The sequence below is a fragment of the Pseudophryne corroboree genome, chromosome 12, assembly GCF_028390025.1.
Source record: "Pseudophryne corroboree isolate aPseCor3 chromosome 12, aPseCor3.hap2, whole genome shotgun sequence".
NCBI classification, from domain to species: Eukaryota; Metazoa; Chordata; class Amphibia; order Anura; family Myobatrachidae; genus Pseudophryne; species Pseudophryne corroboree.
Genome location: NC_086455.1, coordinates 67,390,539 through 67,407,904, shown reverse-complemented (window position 1 = coordinate 67,407,904; position 17,366 = coordinate 67,390,539). Strand labels below are relative to the sequence as shown.

The window sequence follows — 17,366 nt, the reverse complement described above, 5'->3', positions numbered from 1 at the left end:
TTCATGTGGATTCGGAATTCTATGTAACCGCACCGCAAATCTCTAGATGTAACTTGAAATACAGAACTAATATGGGGCATAAAGTTAAGTACAGTAGGGCACTATTATGAGGTCTAAAATGAACAACAGCTGTAGATAGAGGTCTCTCTCTAGAAACATTAGGAAGGGGGACCTCAACAAAATGTTGCTAAAGGGCCTACTGCGTTCTAGTTACGCATGTGGTCATAAACACAGAAAATCCCCTGTATCATACATTTGAAACAAATCTGTATCAGATGTAGGTAGTGGGTGGTAAGGATGATATACATATAGATCTCGTCCATTTAGCCAGATCTCAGGCAGCAACCAAGATTACGTCTTTCAGGTTTCTTATACACACTGCATTATTAGATCAACTATGTACTCATCACTAATTACTCTACATGAACAAAATGTGATGTATTTGCCTTTTTGTGCCTTCATGATGCTGTCCCCAAAAACCTGTCACCTTACGCAGCTGCCTCAGGTAACTCCATTATTAAACACCCTATTTACTTTTACACCATCAGTGATGCTGCTGAATCACCTAAAAAAGTCCTCAGGTGTGAAGGCACGGATCGTTTATATCAGAGTCTTATACTAAAATTATGATATAAAATAAAAATAAAAAAACACATGAAAAGTAATGCTGTTTCTGGTAGTCAGCTTTGGCAGTACATTCCTGTGACAATGTGGCCATCACTAGGTTAAGAAAACACAATATTTTTTTTTGCTGATATGCTAGCAAAGATGAAGTGGAAATAATCAAACCATGATATACTAGGCAGAGATGCTGAAAGGGTTAGTGCAACGTGGGGTGGGGGGAGTGCTGGGAATCCCAGACCCAGAGAAAAGGGTGGGAGGTAGTGAGGGAGACAAACACTGAATATTGCTTCCTTAAATCCTCAGTACAATACACAGCTCCTGTGCTGCTCCTGTGAACTTCACATTTACAGACCCTCTGAAGACAGACCTTTCACCCATAAGGAGCTCCACACATGGGTTTTATCTCAGACATGGTACTAGTGGGTCACCTGGGCAGTCTTTGTTTAAAACACTTTACTTCTCTCATCGCAGAGGAACTAAGTGAGAGCAGTTGGGTCACACAGGATGAAGTGTAATTCCACTGACCACGGACAGAGTTACAGTGGAGTGGAGGGGATAGTTTCAGGTGTATAAGGTCTCAACAGTCTCTTCATCAGACTCTTCTCCTCAGCTCGGACTGTGTTGCGTGACAATACTGGATCTCTTGCTTGGAGATGACCTGCCAGACGTGACCCCTTTGTTTTGGGCATGGAACACAATGCACTTGGGGGCACTGTCTTCTGGTGACACACTGAGGCTTCAACCTTCTCTCAGTACAAAAAGTGGGAGATCCATGTCAGCTTCCACCAAGTAACCCTGACCGATAATGGGCACCAGACTGTCAGCAGGATGCTCTGGGCTGCATCCCACTTCTTGATGCTGTGCTGGGTAAGGTCTTATTATATATTATAGTATAACCGACCACATGATTTGCTGAATCCCACAGGGAGGGGAGGGGGTGCTCAAATATAACTGCTCTTTGCAAATAGTCCAGAGGTCTTATGCCTTGGTGTAGCTTTGGATCTTTTCCATGCTGCCACAAACTCTCAGTAGAAGACCCTTTGACTGGCTACGTTTACCCATTAAAAGTCTAAGTATCTGGTGTCGTGATTTCTATAACTGTGGAAGGTTCTCGAGGTCCACTAAAAAAAAAGTTTGAAAGTTACTGTCAATTGAATTCTAATGAAATAGACTAAGGGGTGCAGGAGGGCAAAACAAGATCGAAGCAAAAATCGCCCTGATGAATTTATCATTCTTGACAAATTAAAGTCTCAGAAAATACAGACTCTCTAAAGTATGTAACATCTGTCTCTCTACAGCTGCAGTTTTATAGTATCCATCATACTGTATGTTATAAGCTGTGTGAAGGCAACAGGGGGAAAACTAATTTATAACACTAAAAGAAAATCCAAAAGTTTATTGCATGAAACTAGTTTTACATTTGGGTAAATAATATAGTTCTGGACCTGACCTGCAAATAACGTATAGAAAAGCAAACACTGTTTATTTCTTTCCAGAAAGTTTGTTTCAGTCTTGTTTGAATGGAGTATGGTTTTAATATGCTTGAAAACAATACATTGCATATTCCCTTTAAAGTGCAATCTGCACATCTATCATGTGTATTAGCTGTTGGTATGATTCAGCCTTGATTAGTAAGTAGCTTTTAGTGATTTCCCAAGACGGAGATAGGAGCAGATCAGGCTGGTACCCAGAATTTCAGTCGCTTAGCAACAGCGTAGAAGATGTGAGACACAGTAAAAGTGCCAATATGGCAAAATAGAGGGAACATACGTACCTCCTATGCATAAGCCACTCATTAAATGTATTCAATTATTTTGAACTCTGTGCAAAATGACATTTCCAAATTTTTCCAAGTCAGGGATCTTTACTGAAAATATAATTTTTAAGCTTGGGGATATTAACCCTTTATGCACAGCTAGATTCATATTGCCAATACTGGAAAGAGGACCTGTGTTTGCTTGCAATATTTTGTCATTAGGGAATTGGGTGTTTTATTTTATTTTTGGGGTGAAATAAGCTAATAAAGTAAATGTTAAAACCAGAATTTAAAATGCATTCAACGATCATTGCAAATATGATTTTTAAGATGCATACTAGATTTAAAAACATACTATATATATATTTTTTTTTTGTTTTTGTTTTTAGTTCAGGTTTAGTTATTTTTTGTGAGTGCATATTTTAAAAATTGATTTAAAAAAAGTAAAATACGTTGAAAATTTTGTCAAGGAAGACCATATTTTGGGCACTGCAAAGACGCAGCTGATATACATTATACATGTATATGAGAACGTGTTTCTAAGCTTTAGTAAATGATTTAATGGCTAGAGGAGTGGATGCCTGGTGCATAACTACATTGCTGAATAATATAACTTTTCCTGAGTGACAAACAAGTGTCATTTTAGTGTTTGTAAATGCTGTTATTTTCTGAGTCATTCTTCATTTTGAAATACTCTAGGTGCCCCATTTAGAAAATGACTTACAATCTGACAGAATTGGACTTATTCACACTCCATTCTATTCTGCAAAAATTTACTTTCTCAAGGTGCCAAGTAGAGATGGAGAATAATAATAACTTCTTCTTCTTCTTCTTCTTCTTCTTCTTCTTCTTCTTCTTCTTCTTCTTCTTCTTCTTCTTCTTCTTCTTCGTAATAAGAAAAGTAAGAAAAACTATATATATGAAATAATAAGTCACTTGTGTTAAAATTATATACAGAGTATGTATAGCTTTCATTATGTGCAAATGACTTGTTCATATCTCTCGTTCTGAATTCTAACTAACAAAGATATACATATTTTACACCGAGCAGAAAAGCTCAGGCAGTGATATAACTAGAGATGTGCACCGGACATTTTTCGGGTTTTGTGTTTTGGTATTGGACTCGGTTCCGCGCCCGTGTTTTGGATTCAGACGCGTTTTGGCAAAACCTCCCTGAAAATTTTTTGTCGGATTCGGGTGTGTTTTGGATTCGGGTGTTTTTTTTCAAAAACCCCTCAAAAACAGCTTAAATAATAGAATTTGGGGGTAATTTTGATCCTATAGTATTATTAACCTCAATAACCACAATTTCCACTAATTTCCAGTCTATTCTGAACACCTCACACCTCACAATACTATTTTTAGTCCTAAAATTTGCACCGAGGTTGCTGGATGACTAAGCAAAGCGACCCAAGAGGGCGGCACAAACACCTGGCCCATCTAGGAGTGGCACTGCAGTGTCAGACAGGATGGCAGTTAAAAATATTGCCCACAAACAGCACATGATGCAAAGAAAAGAGAAAAAGAGGTGCACTGTGGTCGCTGGACGGCTAAGCTAAGCGACACAAACACCTCAATATCACAGGAATCATTCTAATCAATGATATTATTGGTCCAAATCACTGGAAGAAAATTACAAAATCACTGGAATTATTCGTTCTAATCAGTGGTATTATTGGTCCAAATCACTGGAAGAAAATGACAAAATCACTGGAATTATTCGTTCTAATCAATGGTATTATTGGTCCAAATCACTGGAAGAAAATGACAAAATCACTGGAATTATTCGTTCTAATCAATGGTATAAATTGGTCCAAATCACTGGAAGAAAATGGAATGGATGGATACTTGCAGTGACACAGAGCTGCAAGATACAGCAATGGCCTACTGTACAACTATATACTGTTAGTCACCAAAATGCTGCACTGTAATACTAGAAGCTATAGAAAAGTATATATATTATTGTATATATCAGTACAGACAGAGTGGTGTAACTGTGACACATGTGTCCTGACAAGCAGTATCGAAGCTATAGAAAAGTATATATAATATTACTGTATATCAGTACAGAGCGGTGTAACTGTGACCCATGTGTCCTGACAAGCAGTATAGAAGCTATAGAAAAGTATATATAATATTACTGTATATCAGTACAGAGCGGTGTAACTGTGACCCATGTGTCCTGACAAGCAGTATAGAAGCTATAGAAAATAAGAAAAGTATATATATTATTGTATATATCAGTACAGACAGAGCGGTGTAACTGTGACCCATGTGTCCTGACAAGCAGTATAGAAGCTATAAAAAAGTATATATAATATTACTGTATATCAGTACAGAGCGGTGTAACTATGACACATGTATCCTGACAAGCAGTATACTGTAGAAGCTATAGAAAAGTATATATATTATTGTATATATCAGTACAGAGCTGTGTAACTGTGACCCATGTGTGTCCTGACAAGCAGTATAGAAGCTATAGAAAAGTATATATTATATACTGGTGGTCCTCAGTCCCCACAATGCAGCACACTGATCAGATATTTGCAGCACACTGAGCACAGATATGGAGCGTTTTCAGGCAGAGAACGTAAATATTTTCAGCACACTGAGCACAGATTATTTGCAGCACACTGAGCACAGATATTTGCAGCACACTGAGCACAGATATTTTCAGCACACTGAGCACAGATTACAGAGCTTTTCAGGGAGAGAACGCTGCCACGTCCTCTCCGTTCAATCTCCAAAGCACGAGTGAAAATGGTGGCGACACGCGGCTCCTTATATAGAATACGAATCTCGCGAGAATCTGACAGCGGGATGATGAAGTTCGGGAGCGTTCTGGTTAACCGAGCAAGGCAGGAAGATCCGAGGCTGCCTCGGAACCATGTAAAATGGGTGAAGTTCAGGGGAGGTTCGGATCCCGAGGAACCGAACCCGCTCATCTCTAGATATAACATGCACCACCCACAGCCAATGGCAGTGGAGAGAAAGTACGTCCCTACATATATGAAAAATATGTTGTTAGATAACAACTGTTCTAAATTGAGGTCTAAATCTCTACCCTCAAAGAAAATCTACTCATCAAACTGACAACAGGCCAAACTACACTAAGGGGGGTGTCCTTCTTATTTTTTTTGGCCTATGCAATTAGGCCCCCGTTTTTTAAGCATGAAAATGTTTCCCTTTTCCCACGAAAATACAGAAGATTTGTGAAAAGTCACGGACCTATGTATTTTCAAGGTGGCGATCGCAACATCCCCAATAAGCACCAGCATTAGGGTTAATAGGATAGCCCCATCTGTCATAATTAGCTGCAGTAATTTACCACTGCTAATAGAATACTGGCCTAAGGGCCCGATTCAGTATGGGTTGTAGTCGTGCGACAAATTGCACAGCTACAACCCTTTTCTCTAACATACGGGGGGACGCCCAGCACAGGGCAATTCCGCCCCCATTGCCGGGTCCTGCCTACCCCACTCCCCCGCTAACATGTGAGCACATCGATATACAACGATGCGTTCGCATGATTAGGGTTGCCCCCTTCCCTGCGTGTGATGTCACGCAGTCACCGCGGCCCGCCCCGCAAATGGTACAGACACGCCTACGTTGTCTAGACTGCTCCCCCCAAACAGTGCGTTGATGCCCCATCACCGCCCCCACCTGCTCCTAAACTGTGATTGCGTGAAGCCGTGCCCGCATGATATTTTATAGAATTACTGCATACATTCACAGGCAGCTATGGGACTTGCAGACATAACTCTGGGTCATGTTTCTTAAAGTCAGATGTCAGGATTTCTTTCAAATATATATATATATATATATATATATATATATATTATACAGGTATAAGAGATTATGAGAATATATATCGTGTGCATGATATTTTCCAGCAGTGATTGATCTTGTGGTCTCAGGTTGATACAGCAGGGCACAATTAAAGGATGCAGTTTGACAACACCATAGGGAAGATGTATCAAATCTTCGAGAGAGATAAAGTGGAAAAGTTGCCTGTATCAACCAATCAATTAGCTTCTAGTTATCTTTTATTTAGCGCATTATTTAAAATGACAGAAACTAGTTGCTATGGGCAACTTCTCTACTTTCTCTCTCAAAGGTTTGATACATCTCCCCTACAGAGGCAGAACTCTGGGAGGCGACGGAGTCATCTGCCGCCGGGCTCCTGCTCTGAAGGGGGGCACCTCTCCTCCCATTCTGTGACACCATTGAATTAAGTTAATTGATAGCTGTCGCTGTCTTTTCAGTGGCCGACTTCCTCACTGGTCCCTGCACCTTACAAATCACACCCTCTTTATTATACTGAATATACACATTTTACAAGTGTCACTCCCAGGATTAGAAACCACATCCTATTACACTGGAAGCAGACAACTTACTGATGAAACTGTTTGCTCCTGTACAGGAAATATGAGAATTCTAATTATAGGAAGATACTTCTCTGACAATTACACGTAACTTCATATAGTTAGAATTCTCATGCTTCCTCTACAGGATCAAAAAGCTCTATCAGTAAAGTGTCTGCTGTCAGTGTAACTGGTCATGGGTTCTAATCCTGGGTATTACTGCTAAGAATTGTGTGATTTAAAATAAAAGACAATTAAATGTATAAATACAGTATATAAAAAATTTTCAGAACACTACACACACACACACACACACACACACACACACACACACACACACACACACACACATGCATACATTTATTTATCTTAATATAGGAAATAGGGGGCACCAATATTTATCTTGCCTCCGGGCAACTGGGACGAACTTACGCCACTGCTCCCCTATAATAGCTAAATGCAAAGCAGTAACCTGGTATACACAGGAGTGGCTGGTGGGGGGCAGTAATTGTATTAGTACACAATGATTTCTCCTTCTGTAATTATTTATCGTGTGTGCTCTCCTTATAGCCTTACTTCAAGTCAGCCACCTGCCTGCACCACTGTTACTAATTATCTTATGTAGTGTAGAGAGGACAGATCGGCATGTGTACAGTAACTAAGCATCTTGTCCAGACATTGGCTGGAGGCACAGCTATATGTTACATTATATCCTCTGTGAAACCTGTATAGGGCAGATTTGTCCATTGGAGCAGCACATTTATTTCCCAAATCCTTACTTTTACCTATGTTTGTGTCTTTTTCTTTTTAAACCATCCTATAATACTATTTACCCAATGAAAATGCACATTTAATGCTATGCCTTGAGTAAGATAATTTGTAAAGGGGGCCTTGGCTAGAGGTGGTCAATTTCTGTTCTATAGTATATATATATATATATATATATACTAGGTGATTCATCGCGCCCTACGGGCGCTCTTCACACCGTCGTAAGGGGCTACGCCCCCGTAATCTCTCCAGAAAAGTTAAGGTGTATGTGGATGTAGTGTGAGCGATGTTGGAGAGGGTGGTTTCTAGGCTAGGTGTGTGGACGGGGCACGGCGTAACACAGTGTGCAGGGTCGGCAGACAGTTTGTGTTGGGCTTGTGGGGAAAGTAGTCTGTGTGTGGCGGTGTTGGGGACTGTGTGCGGGTGTGCTGCGGGACTCTGTGGGTACGCCGTGGCTGTAGTGTGTCAGATGTTGGTGGGGGTGCATGTATTAGCGGTGTGGGGAGGGGTCCGGTGGCACACAGTGTGCAGGGATGGAAGGTAGTGTGTGTGGGGCTTGTGGGGAGAGTGTCCGCTGTGCGTGCGTGCTGGGGTCTGTATGCAAGTGTGGTGTGTGCGTAGTGCTGCGGGATTGTGTTGCCGCGGCATGGCAGCAGTGTGTCAGATGTTGGGGGGGGTGAATGTTTCCGCGGTGTGGGGAGGGGGTTAAGCGGCTGTACACACTGTGCAGGGAGGGAAGACAGTGTTTGTGTGGAGGGTGGACTGTGGTCGACCGTGCTGGGGAATATGTGCGTCCGTGCTGCGGGACTATGTGGCCATGGTGCACTGTGGATAGGAGGCTGTGTGGGGCGGTGTTGGGGAGTGTGTGCGTCCGTGCTGTGGGTGCCCGTGCTGTGGGACTGTGTGGGGGGGCCATGGGTGAGGTGTGTGAGATATTAGCGGGGGTGAATGTATGAGGGGCGTGTAGCGGGAGGCCGGCGTCTGTCCAGACTGTGCAGGGGGGGGGGGGAGTCCGCTGTGCGGCCGTGCTGCGGGAGTGTGTATCCGCGACACGGCAGCAGTGTGAGCTATTAGCGGGGGTGAAAGTATGAGGGGCGTGTAGCGGGAGGCCGGCGTGTGTGTAGACTGTGCAGGGGGGGGGGAAGTCCGCTGTGCGGCCGTGCTGCGGTAGTGTGCATCCGCGACACGGCAGCAGTGTGAGCTATTAGCGGGGGTGAATGTAGCCGCGGCGTGTAGAGGGAGGCCGGAGGCTGTACACACTGCAGGGGGGGGGGAGAGAGTGTGCCTTGGTCTTGTGGGGAGGGTGGGCTGTGGTCGCCGTGCTGCGTACCTGGTTGGAGATGGTGGTGGGATGACGTGTCTGCTGCTCAGTTCTGTGCAGGGCAGGAGCTGGTAACTCCACCCAGGCCTCTAACTCCGCCCAGCGTTAGAGGGCCAGGCACACACAAGGCAAATATATAGGAGATATATATATATTTTTTTTATATATAAATATACACACATCCATATATATACACATATACCCCTATATATATACACACACATCTTTACAGGTAACATAGCCCTACAGTGCTCAGCAGTCCTGAAAAGCACTGACCCCCTCACAGGCTTAATAGCCTGAGCTGTTTGCTGCCTTAAACGCAGCTGAGTTATGGGGCCTCCCTGTGGGCATTACTCACCCCCCCCTCTCCCCGCGATCTCCCTTCTCAGAGACGGACCGCGGCTGCCGTGAGAGCTCTCTGCGGTCAGCCTTTCACCTCTCCCCCCTCTGCATACAAAGCCGCCGTTCGCGGCTCCGGAGCTCTGGCGGGTAGCGGCTAGCAGAAGCTAACCGCGGGAGGGGAGAAGCGGCGTCCGGGGACTGGGGAGCGCAGGTATGGGAGCGGGCGGGCGGGAAGCGGCTGCGGCTTGGCGCCCAGTACCGGCTGCTGTGCAGTCCGCGGCTGGGTAGTGGAATACAGCCAGTGAATGGTGGCTTGGCGCCCAGCGGCGGCTGTCCGCGGCTGGGCAGGCAGGAGGTGTTGTGAACTTTGTCCACTTGCTTGGCTGCTGAAGGGGGGTGGATGTGAAGGAGGCTGCTGTGGAGTGAGATGGTAGGGGGGGGGGGGCTAGCGGCGGCCTTGGTAGCGGGTGTGTGGTGGGTAAGGTGGGTGTAGTAGGTGGTGGTGAGGGTGTGTGGGTGTCTGTTTGCTTACCTGCCAGTGTGGGCCGTCAGTTAGAATGGAGTGTCTCCTGGTGGTCCCTTCTCCTATAGTGTGTCATGTGGTGTATAGTGTGTCATGTGGTGTGCTGACACAGATAGGGCAGGTCTGTGACTCCACCCAGCGTTAGAAGTGCAGCCACAGAGTCACAGGGCTAATATATAGGAGATATATATATATATATATATATATATATATATATATTTCTATATTATATTAATTTATAAATTAGGAGAAGTCCAGAAGCAGAGCATTGTGTCCCTCCTGGAGAGGGTCATGTTGGGAGTATCTCGCTGGTGATTCCTGGATATTCCTCTCATGAGGATGATGTGCACAGATTAATTTCAACTACTACCCTGCTGGTGATTTCTGGATATACCTCTTATGAGGATGATATGCACAGATTAACCTCATCTATGTGAGTGGAACCAATAAAAGCACGCTTTGGATTTTTGTCATTTCTTATTACACTATTGTGTTTATTTCTTTTATTGTTCTAGAATCCAGTTTTAGATCTGTGTAAGTGGATTTTATCTTGGTCTCTGTGAATATTAGACCACTCTTTTCTGAATGTGTTTGTGGTTACGGTAGCGCCACGAGTTCTCACTTTGGTATTTTCATGGTGTATAGGTAAAGTCGTGGTGAAGACTTCTTTGTGGGAACACGGGCTGTCATTATAACCTGTAAGCGCAGTTCTGGGACAAACCTTGTATTTTCACATTAAATAGCACCAAAATTTGAGAATGTGTCTACTGTTCGATTTGTAAATAAAGTTTTCCTCTACTTTGCACATGCGTTTTTAGGCTTATATTTGTTGCACTGGCACATGTGTTTTATACTGTATATACGGCAGATTTTATACTGAACTCCACCCCAACTCTGATTATTGGAATCAAACCCATGTTTTCCTAATAGCTTGTTCCCTACATAAAGCTGGTTAGACCAGGTGTTCTGGATTTTTTGGCCCTCATTCCGAGTTGTTCGCTCGCTAGCAGAGTTTAGCAGTATTGCACATGCTAGGCCGCCGCCCTCTGGGAGTGTATCTTCGTATAGCAGAATTGCGAACAAAAGATTAGCAGAATTGCGAATAGAAAATTCTTAGCAGTTTCTGAGTAGCTCGAGATTTACTTCTACACTGTGATCAGCTCAGCCCATTTCGTTCCTGGTTTGACGTCACAAACACACCCTGCGTTCGACCAGCCACTCCCCCATTTCTCCAGACACTCCCGCGTTTTATCCTGGCATGCCTGCGTTTTTCCGCACACTCCCAGTAAACGGCCAGTTTCCGCCCAGAAACACCCACTTCCTGTCAATCACACTCCGATCACTTCAACAATGAAAATTCTTAGTTCGGACTTGAGTAAATCTACTAAGTTTTGTGCTAAAATACTTAGCTCATGCGCACTGCGTACCATGCGCATACGCATTTTTGCCTTAATCGCTCCGTTGCGAAAATCGGCAACGAGTGAACAACTTGGAATGACCCCCTTTATCTGCTAGGTATGAGACTAGGGTTGCCAGATCATTCCTTTAATAAAGGAAATTTGATCTGGCATTCCTACAGTAAATGTGACATGTGTCTAGGGGTACAACAGAATATCACCTATAGTACTAATGGTATTCCTTGTGAATCTTATCAGATTAGGATCCGGGTAAAATAGGAATTCACACCAGCCCTTTAACCACTTAACTGGCATGGTCAGATTTCATGCGACTGCGCCATCCCAACCTGTCCCCCCATTTTTGATGAGAAGATCCATTCTGTAGATGAGCATAATATAATATTTAAATATTTAGAAAAATACTTTTTAGACGTCAGTTAAGTGGTTTTAAAAAACAATTCTGGAAATGACCTCATGTAGGTGGAATAAAACAACTCTGGGCGATACCAAAACACAGTAGGTAGGATTTGCACACGGTTGACCCTAGCCACAATAGTGAAAGCAGGGCCAATGACTGAGATGGCAATAACAGGCCAGATGTTGGACGGGTATAGGTATAACCATGATACTTGTTAAATAGACCTCCTTTGCCATGGTAATCTCTTTGCTGGCAGAGATTGCCACCAGAGCTAGCAACTGTATCACAGGTTCATCTATAACGTAACAAAAGTTTACTATTAATACACTCTTCAAAAGTGATTAAAATCAGGAAATTTTGCTTACAGTACCTGCATGTTTAACTTCAGTTTTTGGTGTTGGGCACAGTTGTGCTTCAGTTTGTCCATGTCACTTGTGGCTGCTAGCCCTGGTTTTGCGTACTGTGTCACAGTGGGTAGAAGACGAGGGGGGCAGGGCCAGATCTAGGGGGGGGGGGGGGCGAAGGGGGCGACCGCCCCCCCTAACACAGTCATAGCCACACCCACTTTTGAGCAGAAGAGAGCTCTCCTGGGAAAGCCCGAGGCAGAACGATGGGCTGCAGCTTATACCACAGCAGCACAGAGGAGCCAGGAGAGCAAGGGTTACAGAGCATTTGCCCCTCACTTGCTGGTGTGTGGGTACTAGGGCTAATAAATACAATTACCCCATAGCACATGTACATAGAACAATCACAAAGCTCTATCTCAGTCTCACTCAAAAAGTTTAGTCAGAATTGAGAGAGGAGGAGTTAAGATTGCAGATGGGAGGAGTTGGGACTGTAGAGGGAGGAGTTAAGATTAAACAGTAAACCGCCCCCCCTAAAGAAAAGTCTAGATCCGTCCCTGGAGGGGGGAAAGGAGGGGAAAGGAGTGAAGAAGGGAGAATCTGAAGATTAGGGGAGAGAAAGTGTAGTGCAAGAGGACAGGAGGTTGTGGAGTCACATGGTAAGAAAAAGAGGAGGAATAGATGGCATGGGATCGGAGACACAGGGGGATATATACAAAAAAGTACTTAAAAATAAAGGAACATGCATAGACTCCCAAACATTTGGAGGGCACGGGCAGGGTGGAATACACATGGGTAGACAGAGAAAGATGGTGATCTGGTGCACATACAAAATTGGAAACAAGGAAAGAGACAAACAAGGTTGGGGACTGGGATGCACAAGGGAGGGAGCTGAGACAGAGATGCCTACAGGCTCAAAGGGGGGACAGAGTTCCAAATTCACAAAGAGGGCAAACAGAAAGAAATATACAGGTAGAGTTAGAAATGTAAAGGCTCATATAAAGCGTGAGATAGAAATAGGTTTTGTGTGGGGGGTAGATATAAACGGTATCCGGATAATAGATAGACGGTATCTAGTTAGACAGTCAATATGTCGACACCATATGGTTCAGCATGCATTAGGAAAGACAGGTACAAAGTGTCGACAGGTTCAAAAGGTCAACATGACAATGGTTAACAATGGTCGGAGCAGGTTTTTTTAAACGTTTTCCCAACATTTGCTTGATTTACTATCCACGTAGACTACGACCGGAAATAGTAACCTCTGGTTAGCACAGCGGTAGTGGATTGAGCTACCTTGCCTGAAGTGCGGCGCGCAAAGTGAACCTGCAAGGGTCTACATTCCTACAGATGGTGATTACATATTACCAATACATACAAGATTTGGCAGAAAATGTTTTAAAAATGGTGTCGACCATTTATGTGTCGTCAATTGTCATGTCGACCCTGTCGACCTTTTGTACCTGTCGACCATAACATCTGTCAACCTTTTATCTGTTGACCTTTTGTACTTGTTGACCTAATGCATTTCGACCATTTGGTGTCGATCTATTCACTGTTGACGTTGACCTAAATACATCTATACCACACTCATTAAAGACACACAGGAAAGGGGGTGAGACAGAAAGCCACAGATGCCAATATGGGGTGAGGCAATCATGTACTGTGTGGTGCACATTTAAGTCACGACCAATAAAGAAAGCCTGAGTAGGAGGTGGAGAATAGAAGCAAACAGAGGTGGAGGCAGGATGGTCACGCATACCACCAGAAGCAGTCTGCCTGTGTTAGTGGCCACATGGTGGCGCTCTAAGGCTACACTACAAGCGGCGTGTGACAAGATAACATAAATACCTTTCAAAATAATTGCATTTCAGAACAGACTAGTCGCCCATGCCCCCAAGCTACCCAATGACATAATGGGGGGTGCCCCTGTGCCTGATAGTAAATCTCAGAATAGAGCACATTTGCTCTGGATTAGGATATATTTCCCATAGGTTACTTCTGACTAGAACAAGCAGGATCATTATAGTTAGGAACTTTATAACGCATCACTTATTATTACACTCTGCTATCACATCTGTTGTACGCTGCATATGAAGAACATTTTTCTCTCAATATACTGATACTGGTCCATGTATCGTACTGTATATCTCTTTACAAAGCCATTTCCTTTCTTAAATATAAGTACACTGCTTTCAGCACAGGGCAAGGCCGCCCCCAGCATGTGTATTGCGCTGCCCTGTGATGCATTCGCAATTTAATTGTGACCGCATAGATTAGAGGACAATCCCTGCCTGCGCAGCCTAGCTGCGCTGGCAGGTGGTTCGGCCCATCTTTTGTCTCGCAGCAGCTGTGTTTGGCGCCATGCAGTCTCCACAAAAATGGTCCGGACATGCCTATGTTGTCCGGACCACGGCCACCAAATGCCACGTTGACCCCCCCCCCGACGGCCATCGTTTCCAATTGCTATGTGATCGCATTCTTCTGGGATGCAAGCGCACGGTGAAGGGTTGCGCATGCGCACTATAGCCAGTGTGTGTGCGCAGACCTTGTGGACGCGCCCACTGCATGCGAATGCAGTGGCTGTGTCTATCTCTGAATAACCCCCTCTGTCCTATATATTAAGATAGGAACAATGTGTAATCATCATCATCATCATCATCATCATCATCAGCAGCATCATCATCTCCAAAACTTGCATCTGATTTATGCGGGTACAAAATTGACCTCTTGCAGCAAGTGTATTTCAATATCCATTTGACTTGAAATAAGGTGTGTGAGCCATGTAACTAGGAATAACATGTGCTGCCTGACTTGCATATGCACACTTATTGTACTGGACTTATACATTAGCGCCTGTAGTCCACCACTCCGCTTCCATGCACAATGGGGTGGTACAGTAAGTGGAGCACTTTTACATGTCACTCAAATGCACTAATATGCAACTCTAAATGGAGTCCAGTGTCTTAACTGCAGTGTGGGATGTTTCATGACAGCCCTTTTTTGTGTTACCTTCAAAGAGGATATACCCAGGCCAGATTTTGATTAAATCCTTGGACACAGAATGGTGCCTAATCAGAAAGTGGTTATGGCTTCCTAAATAATGTTAGTTTAGTCAGCTAGATTGGCAGTTATTTTTTTGTCCTGAATCTGCTAGGAGGCTTGGTGATTAAAGGGTCTGCTCCCATGCTGCCATGTAATATCAGGAATGATGTTGCTGGTAAGAGGTGGTGAAAGGGTCTACTCATGTGCTGCAAGTAATATCAGGAATGACGTTGCTGGTAAGAGGTGGTTAAAGGGTCTGCTCACATGCCGCCGCGTAATACCAGGAATAACATGCCTGGTAAGAGAGATGGTTAAAGGGTCTAATCATGTGCTGCCACGTAATATCAGGAATGACGTGGTTGTAAGAGAGGTGGTGAAAGTATCTACTCATGTGCTGCCACGTCATATCAGGAATGACGTTGCTGATAAGAGAGGTGGTTAAAAGGTCTACTCATGTGGTGCCACGTAATATCACAAATGATTCTGCTGGTAAGAGAGGTGGTTAAAGGGTCTACTCATGTGCCTCCACGTAATATCAGGAATGACTTGCCTGGTAAGAGAGGTGGTGAAATTGTCTACTCATGTACTGCCACATAATATTAGGAATGACATGCCTGGTAAGAGAGGTGGTTAAAGGGTCTACTCATGCGGTTCCACGTAATATCTTGAATGACGTGGTTGTAGGAGAGGTGATAAAAGTGTCTACTCATGTGGTGCCGCGTAATATCAGGAATGATGTTGCTGGTAAGAGAGGTGGTGAAAGGGTCTACTCATGTCCTGCCATGTAATAATCAGAAACGATGTTGCTGGTAAGAGGTGGTTAAAGGGTCTACTCATGTTCTGCCACAGAAAGTCAGGAATTACGTGATTGTAAAAGGTGGTTAAAGGGTCTGCTCATGTCCTGACGCGCAATACCAGGAATGACGTGCCTGGTAAGAGAGGTGGTGAAAGAGTCTACTCATGTGCTGCCACGTAATACCAGGAATAACGTTGCTGGTAAGAGAGGTGGTTAAAGGGTCTACTCATGTGGTGCCACGTAATATCAGGAATGACGTGGTTGTAGGAGAGGTGATAAAAGTGTCTACTCATGTGCTGTCACATAATATAAGGAATGATGTTGCTGGTAAGAGAGGTGGTTAAAGGGTCTACTCACGTGCTACCACGTATTATCAGGAATGATGTTGCTGGTAAGAGAGGTGGTTAAAGGGTCTACTCTTGTGCTGCCACATAATATCAGGAATGATGTTGTTTGTAAGAGAGGTGGTGAAAGTGTCTACCTGATGTGGTGCCACGTAATATCAGGAATTACATGGTTGGTAAGAGAGGAAGATAGTAAGCGATATGATAATAACCATTGTAGTAAGATCACAGAAAAAACATTATGACCATTTATTAACTGATATCCATAAGAGCGAGATGTATCAAGCATCACATTTTGAATGCAATACATTCTGCCACAGATCGCATGCATAATAGCATTTAGTAACATCATATACAGTACATGTACACATCTGATTACAGTCTGAAAGGACAGCTCTTCTGGTAGGTGTTGTCCTTTGCAATGAGAGGACTTCTGGGTTATGACTTGAGAGTACTCCTGCTCACGCATGGCTATCGGCCAGCGTATACATGAGCTGCATGGGACACTGGGAGGTATCTCATGGATTACTCTCGGGAAATTATGCCAAAAGAGGTTCTTAGGTGTCTTTGTATTAGGCAGTGGGTTGCCTATCAGGTACAACTTTCCAGAGATTTTTACATAGGGAAAATGTGGACAAACCGCCAAAAGTTGCAGTTTCTGAGTTTTGACCACACTTTGCTGTTAGTACTTACCACCCAAAAGGGTCTATTTACTAAGCGTTGGATGGAGACAAAGCACCAGTCTACCAGCTCCTAACTGTCATTTTTCAAACACAGCCTGTAACATGGCAGTTAGGTGCTGATTAGCTGGTACTTTATCTCCGTCCACTTTATCTCCATCCAAAGCTTAATAAATAGACCACCAGTTATGAAATCACAAGGCATTTTCTAGATTACCCAGATATAGAGTTCCTTTTCCTTTTATGCTCTGAATTTACTTTTTTGTGTTAGATATTTCACTATATAATACTATTCATAGGAACACATACAACATACTGTCAAAGTCGAAAAATATTGTAATGCATACACCATGTACTAACCCCATGCACATGCCCGCTACGCGTGCACTTACTTCGCCGTGCGTGCACATATCCGCAATTTGCGTAAGATCGCTCCTGCGATCATGCGTGTGGTATGGGTGTTTACGGCGGAGTTTGTGAGCGCATAGAGGGTTATTAGAACATTACATATTTAACCCAAATAGTGTATATTTTTAATATAGCTCCCTTGCACCACATCAGCGAGTATCAACAGTTTAAACAGTTCCAGGACTAAGGGATTCGCCTTTGCATGATAGGAAGGGTCAGATAAAGGTTAGAAGGTG

At 43.8% G+C, this 17,366-nt stretch overlaps 1 protein-coding gene across 2 annotated transcripts in view; it reads left to right on the top strand.

The window, feature by feature from the left end:
* The first annotated feature begins 911 nt into the window (after positions 1 to 911).
* Positions 912 to 17,366, top strand: part of TUNAR (TCL1 upstream neural differentiation-associated RNA) — a 112,486-nt gene continuing 96,031 nt past the window's right edge. For both annotated transcript variants that reach the window (XM_063946827.1, XM_063946829.1), the window contains exon 1: positions 912 to 1,491. The gene's annotated coding sequence lies outside the window, so the exon portion shown is untranslated. The remainder of the gene's footprint in view (positions 1,492 to 17,366) is intronic.